We start from the raw sequence: 5,949 nt of genomic DNA, 5'->3' as shown, positions 1-5,949 counted from the left end.
ATCTGGCTGAGAATCTTAACATATCTCAAGGTTGGGATGCAACCAGTAAATATATTTTGCCCTGGTGGGTAAATATAGCAGAAGATAGGTATAATTTTCAGTATTGAGAACATAGCTTATCCTAAGAATAACTTATAAATACTGATTATTTGGTCTAAACCTGTAATCCTATTTAGGAGTCAGATATATACCGTATAAAAAGGTTCTTGAGTGAAAAAAAATAATCAACTTAATTATGTGGCAACCTGTAAAACTAACTATATCTTCTTGTGAAATGAAAAAAATAATGAAGCATATAGGAACTGACTCTAATTGACACCTCTGCTGCAATAATCTGCAACAATACTACAAGAGGAGCAAAAAACAGGTTTAGTCATGGCCTTCTTTTTTGTATCCTACCCACAAAAATCCTTGATCTCTGTCTTAAATGTCATACTTTTACTTCTTTATTTAATCTCTTTCATTCTCTCCTTTTGGCTTTTCAAAATCAATTGCTAAAATTACTCAGCAGAATTGCACATCTGGTATAGAACACTTCCTTTCATTGACATGAGATACATAGGAGACAGGAGCTTAAAAGGCCAATCATTATGTGCAGTCCATAAGGTAATATTTCCTGCGGATAAAATATATTCACAGCTACAGCAGTGATGGGGCCAAATTGTATTGAAACTATCTGTGAAGGACCAGGTATTTCCTTACACGAACATGAAATGTCCTTTGAGTCAGCTGACAAAACTGACTTAAAACGGTGTCTCCACGCTGCGCTGAACCCCACTATCCATCTAAAGTTCTTTGTTTTTGCAACTAACTGAAGTCCATCTTTGTTTCAAATATGGTGTTTTCTAATGTCAAGTATACTGAGAACTCCACCAAAATGGAGCAAAGAACTTTGACCTCTAACATAGCTGCCGCTAAAATAAAGATAGAAAAGAAAATATAGAGTGGGTATTAATTAAAAAGTAGTGAAAAAGTATAAAAACTAATGAAAAAAGTATAAAGACACGAGGAAAAAAGTGGGGAGTTAAGAAGACAAAAATTCAGCAACAGCAATTGCCCCATTCTTGGCAGGAATGGAGGTTTACACTTCTGCACTGGAGTGGTAACTATCTGGTATGTAGGTACCCAGCAGGAACCTACATCCAAGTTAGCAGGCATTATAATGTTCTGCCTAGGTGCACGTTAGCCTTTTCTATCTATTGTTTGTATCAGCCAAGAAATAATTTCTGTGTACTTATAAATGCAGTAAACTTCTGCTTGCAATTCTCTGTGGGTTGTAAAGGACGTTCAAATAAATGTGACATGGTAGAGGAATGGTACAGAACATAAAAGTACAGTTTGATGTAAGAGCTAGCTACCAGTTTGAATTTACTAATACTGCAGTTTTTAAAATAAGAAAATGAAGGTCGCCTTCAGGTTTCGCAAAGGATAAACAACTTTGCCACACTGGAAAATCGGTTCATATTTTTAAGTCCGAATGATGATAGAACAGTATTTTTCAAACAAGCTGCCTTGTTTTGAAGCTGCTTGTGTGGCAACATCAAGAGATGATATAGAAAAGTATTTCCCTTCAGGGGTAACACTGTATGTGGACATTACAGGAATGTCATTATCAAAAGCTTTGGTGTCACAGCAAGAGCACCAGCAATCTACAAAGATTGACTAGACACACTGACAGGCTTAAGACCTTGTCTACGAATCAATTCTTACGGCATTCAGTTTCTAGTTCTCCTTTTCCTGAATACAGTCATGTCAGTATGCCAGTGATTCTCAGAAGACAAATCTACTTCTATTCTAAAGTACCTCTATTTAGATTACAGATGCCATTAACGTTTTTGGGGGTTTTTTTGTTGTTTTTTTTTCTCCAGAAAAAAAAAAAACAAACATGAGACTGAAATCTGTAGATTTGGAGAGGGTCATGTACCAGACCATATTAATTAATGAGCTTTATTTTACTTAATCATTGAAGCTCTGAACAAAATATTTATGAAATGTCATTTAATACAAGAGTCTTTTAATAAAACCACTCATCTTTCACATGGTATAAATATGAATGCTAAGTAAAGTAGTATACATGATTTTGGATTTTTGTAATGTTAATAAAAGTAATACCCTGTTTTTAAAAGCAAAATTCTAGATCTATGTTGCAAATAAGTACATGCACAAAAGTCCCAAAACATGTAACACATTCACGTAAACGAGCCATGTGCATGGAGGCATTCTTGAGTTTTGCTCCGCAAGGGAGTCACAACACTCATTAAAATATAGTAAGCTCCATAAAGAATAGAGCAAGAGCTCATTATAATGTAATGGGCAATAATTATCACACAATGGTCCTGTGGAGTAAACTCATTGCATTCAAAGAATGTTGTTGTTGTTTTTTTTTCTTTATGAAAAAATGCATAGCATACATGGGAGCTTCTGCAATCTCAGTTCAGAACTAGGAAACATATAGGCAAGCTGGTGTGGTATAATTGACCAAACACACTGCTATAATATAGCAACACAAAGCAAACTGACTTCAGTAGCACAGTGGGCATTAATAGTTTTAGGGAAACAGTCCTCACCTGATCTTATATCATCTGAAATAGCTCAAATTCTTTAGCCTTCAAGTCACAACACAAGGTGATATAGTCAACAAAGGTCTTTTGGCTGGCTTTGTTCGTGAGGTGTTTAAAAACTTCCTGAATAGGTTTCTGTCTAGGAGGCTGCTTTTCAACAGCATGTACAAAGGCACATCCCTCTGGTCATCTTTTCTATTCATCTGACTCATGGCTAAGGGAAGATTATTGAAATAGAAGTGTCCTACTTTTCTTTTCCCATCTCCAACCTGCTGCTCCCCCCATTTTCACGGCATTAATCTGGGAGTTGCCAGGCCTTCACATAAAATGACACAGCTGTCTAATCTGGCAGAAAACTAACCCAAGGAAAAAAGCACCAAACCAACAGAAAAACCAAGCCTGACAAAAAAGCAACAACTTGTTGGCTGAGTTATCTTGCACAAGTTCTCCTTAAGGTCCTCTATGCTTTCAGGCCTCACTTCTCCAGTAGCACACATTCATCTACCAACTGCGCCTTAAGAGGTCATGACGTCTCCAACATCATGTTTTTCACTTACAGTATAAAACATGGTTGGTATTAGCCTGATACACTTGTTTGAGCTGTATCTGAGAAACAGAAAGGCCTCCTCCAGGACAATATTCATGTAGCAGGATCAATCCCTCAAAATACTCTAAACCTAGAGTGTCCAATTTACAGCACACACAAGTCACATGCGCTGCCAAGCTAACACATTTATGTCCCAACAGCAAGCTGGGAACTGACTGATGGTACTGTACTCTGTTGGCACTGGGGACCTGCTCCCTATCTCTATAACCCGCACACAGCCTGCATACCCGTAACGTGCCTGGGAAACACCTAGGAAGAGGATGCTCCTGCTGCTGCTGCTTGAAGGCACTGGTGGTAGAAGGTCCAGGAACAGTAACTGTCTTCCACCATCCTGCTCCCTGGGGCAACTCTGTGGCACTCACAGCATTTATGCACTGTGAATCTCATGCCTTGGGTTGCTGTCCTGAGAATATACAGAATAACAAATAAACCCAATTTATTTAGGAAACACTAGACCTTGTATGAAACAATTGTACCGTGAATACTTTGCAGCCTTTACCTGACACTGAAAGATCAATCAGATAGAAATGTTCAGCACCTCTTGAAATCATGTTAGCTTGCAGATTGTCTTGCTACTTCCCAAAACCACTTAGAAGGGTTTCTAATAGTAACTGATGTTGGATTTCAAAGTGTTAGTTGTGCATTAATTGAAAATTAACGAATATAAGAATGAACACAACATTTATTCAGTAGTTTTCTAAAAGAAGTCTTAGATGGTCCACAATTAAAAAAAAAAAAAAAATTAAGAAAAAAAAATCCAACACAACATACAATGTTAAATGAATTTACTATTTTACACTTTCTGCTATGAAAATACAAAAATATTTAAGATATCTCTAGGTTGAATAGGCGAGATAATAACTCTGAGCTCTCAAAGTCCTTAATATGAATGCTAGAATTCATACTTTAATGAATGACAAATAAATAACAAATTTTCTTAATCAGCAAAGTGTGTGGAAATTGAATGTAATAAATGATGTGTAGGCTTGGGGGCTTTTTTTATGGTTCCAGTAAGAAGACTCATTGTTTATTAGAAATAACAAAATAAAAATAATAAAAAAAATAGTGACTGAGGACTGTAATCTAGACATAAATTAGTTTTCTCTTTTTATTTTAAATATTGCCAGTTCTCACAAGCAGTTAATAGCTGCCATGCTACGATGCTGCTCTTATGACCTAGTTTTATTTCACCTCTCCTGAAAGCCAAGATTTTACACTTAGAAGAGTCAGCAGTCCCCAGGTGCTAATACAATATATCAGTGTTAAAAATACCTTCCTACAGTCAAATGAAATCTTTCTCACTATTGAACAAATTAAAGCAGCTTCCCTCTTTTTTAGCAAATACTTTTTGCGTCATGTATGCACAAACACATGCATACACACTCCAACACCCTCAAAATTAATAGCAACACATTTCCTGTCCTGCTGCCATTGCTAAACTACTAATTTTTTTTACTAATTATAGAAAGATTCTCTACTGAAGGAGAGAATCAGTACAGGATTTACTATCAGTACAGGATTCACAGGAACAGAGTCTCAAACCTGGTTCTGAATACATTGAATTTCAGCCCTACTAAACAGAGATTATCTCTACATTGTTTTGTTGTTTGTTTGGTTTTGTGGGTTTTTTAAATATTTATTTGTTCTATCAATCTGAGTACCATCAACAGCAGAAAATGACAGAAAGTTTGACAAAATCCTAACCAGAAGTCCAAGTCTGGGAAATGTCACCTTCTGCCCCAATTCCAAGGGTCAGCTTAAGCCTTATTCTAACAACTCTTCTATACAGAAATGGTTGTATACAAGAAAAAGACAGAACAAAAATATTTCCTCTGGCAAGATATAATTATTGATAATGAAAGGTATTTCATAGTCTCTTTGACTGAAGGATTTTCATTCACAGCTTTCTCACAACCCAGTAACAGTAAGCTGTGTATTAAACAGAATTCAAATCAAAACATGTAACTTTAGTCTAGCAATATATTATTCATTTGGTTAAGTGGTTTAATCATAGGATATTATTAAAAAGAAAACTTCTAGTATAGTTATGGAAATGCACATTGCCATCCATGAAAATAAGCAGACTTGGATCCAAAAACAGGTCACTGTGCTACCACATGACATGATCAATAACATTTATGGGCTTTTAACAGTACCAAATTTTTTATGTTATTTATTTATTTGTTTATTTTTAAGTTGATTTCCATGGCTTTGCACCTTCCCGAAGAATGTGTGTGTGTGTGTATAACAATATATGCATAACTGTGACTATAAGGTTTTAATGCCCATTAATTATGAAACAATAGACTGCATGATAGATACACTGGCACAGGTTTCCCAGAGAAGTTGTGAATACCCAATCATTGGAAGTGCTCAAGATCAGACTGGATGGAACTCTGAGCAACCCGATCTGGTGAAAGATGTCCCTGCCCATGGCGAGAGGCAGGGGGGTGGGTGGGTTAGATGAACTTTAAAGGTCCCTTCTGACACAAACCATTTGGTGATTCTGTTATACACCTGTAAACACCAAAAGAGGTAGTCAATCAAATAGAGTTAGCTATTTTCAACAGGAATACTGCAGAGGGAGAAGGCATGATGGGTAGTATTTGGATGACCTACATTTAAGCACATACTTCAGTTCAAACTACCTATGTCATCAGCAGGGACAAAAAGGATTCTCCACAGAGTCGTTCAAAACAATTCAAGTGCAAGACCCCATGGGAGCACTTGGAAAACCTGAAGCTGGTTGGTTTTCAATGTCTGGTTCACCACTCCCAGCTG

Source organism: Chaetura pelagica, unplaced genomic scaffold, assembly GCF_000747805.2.
Source record: "Chaetura pelagica isolate M959 unplaced genomic scaffold, ChaPel_1.0 scaffold219, whole genome shotgun sequence".
In the NCBI taxonomy this organism is placed as follows: Eukaryota; Metazoa; Chordata; class Aves; order Apodiformes; family Apodidae; genus Chaetura; species Chaetura pelagica.
The sequence above is the reverse complement of the archived record's forward strand: the minus strand, read 5'-3'. Positions refer to the sequence as shown.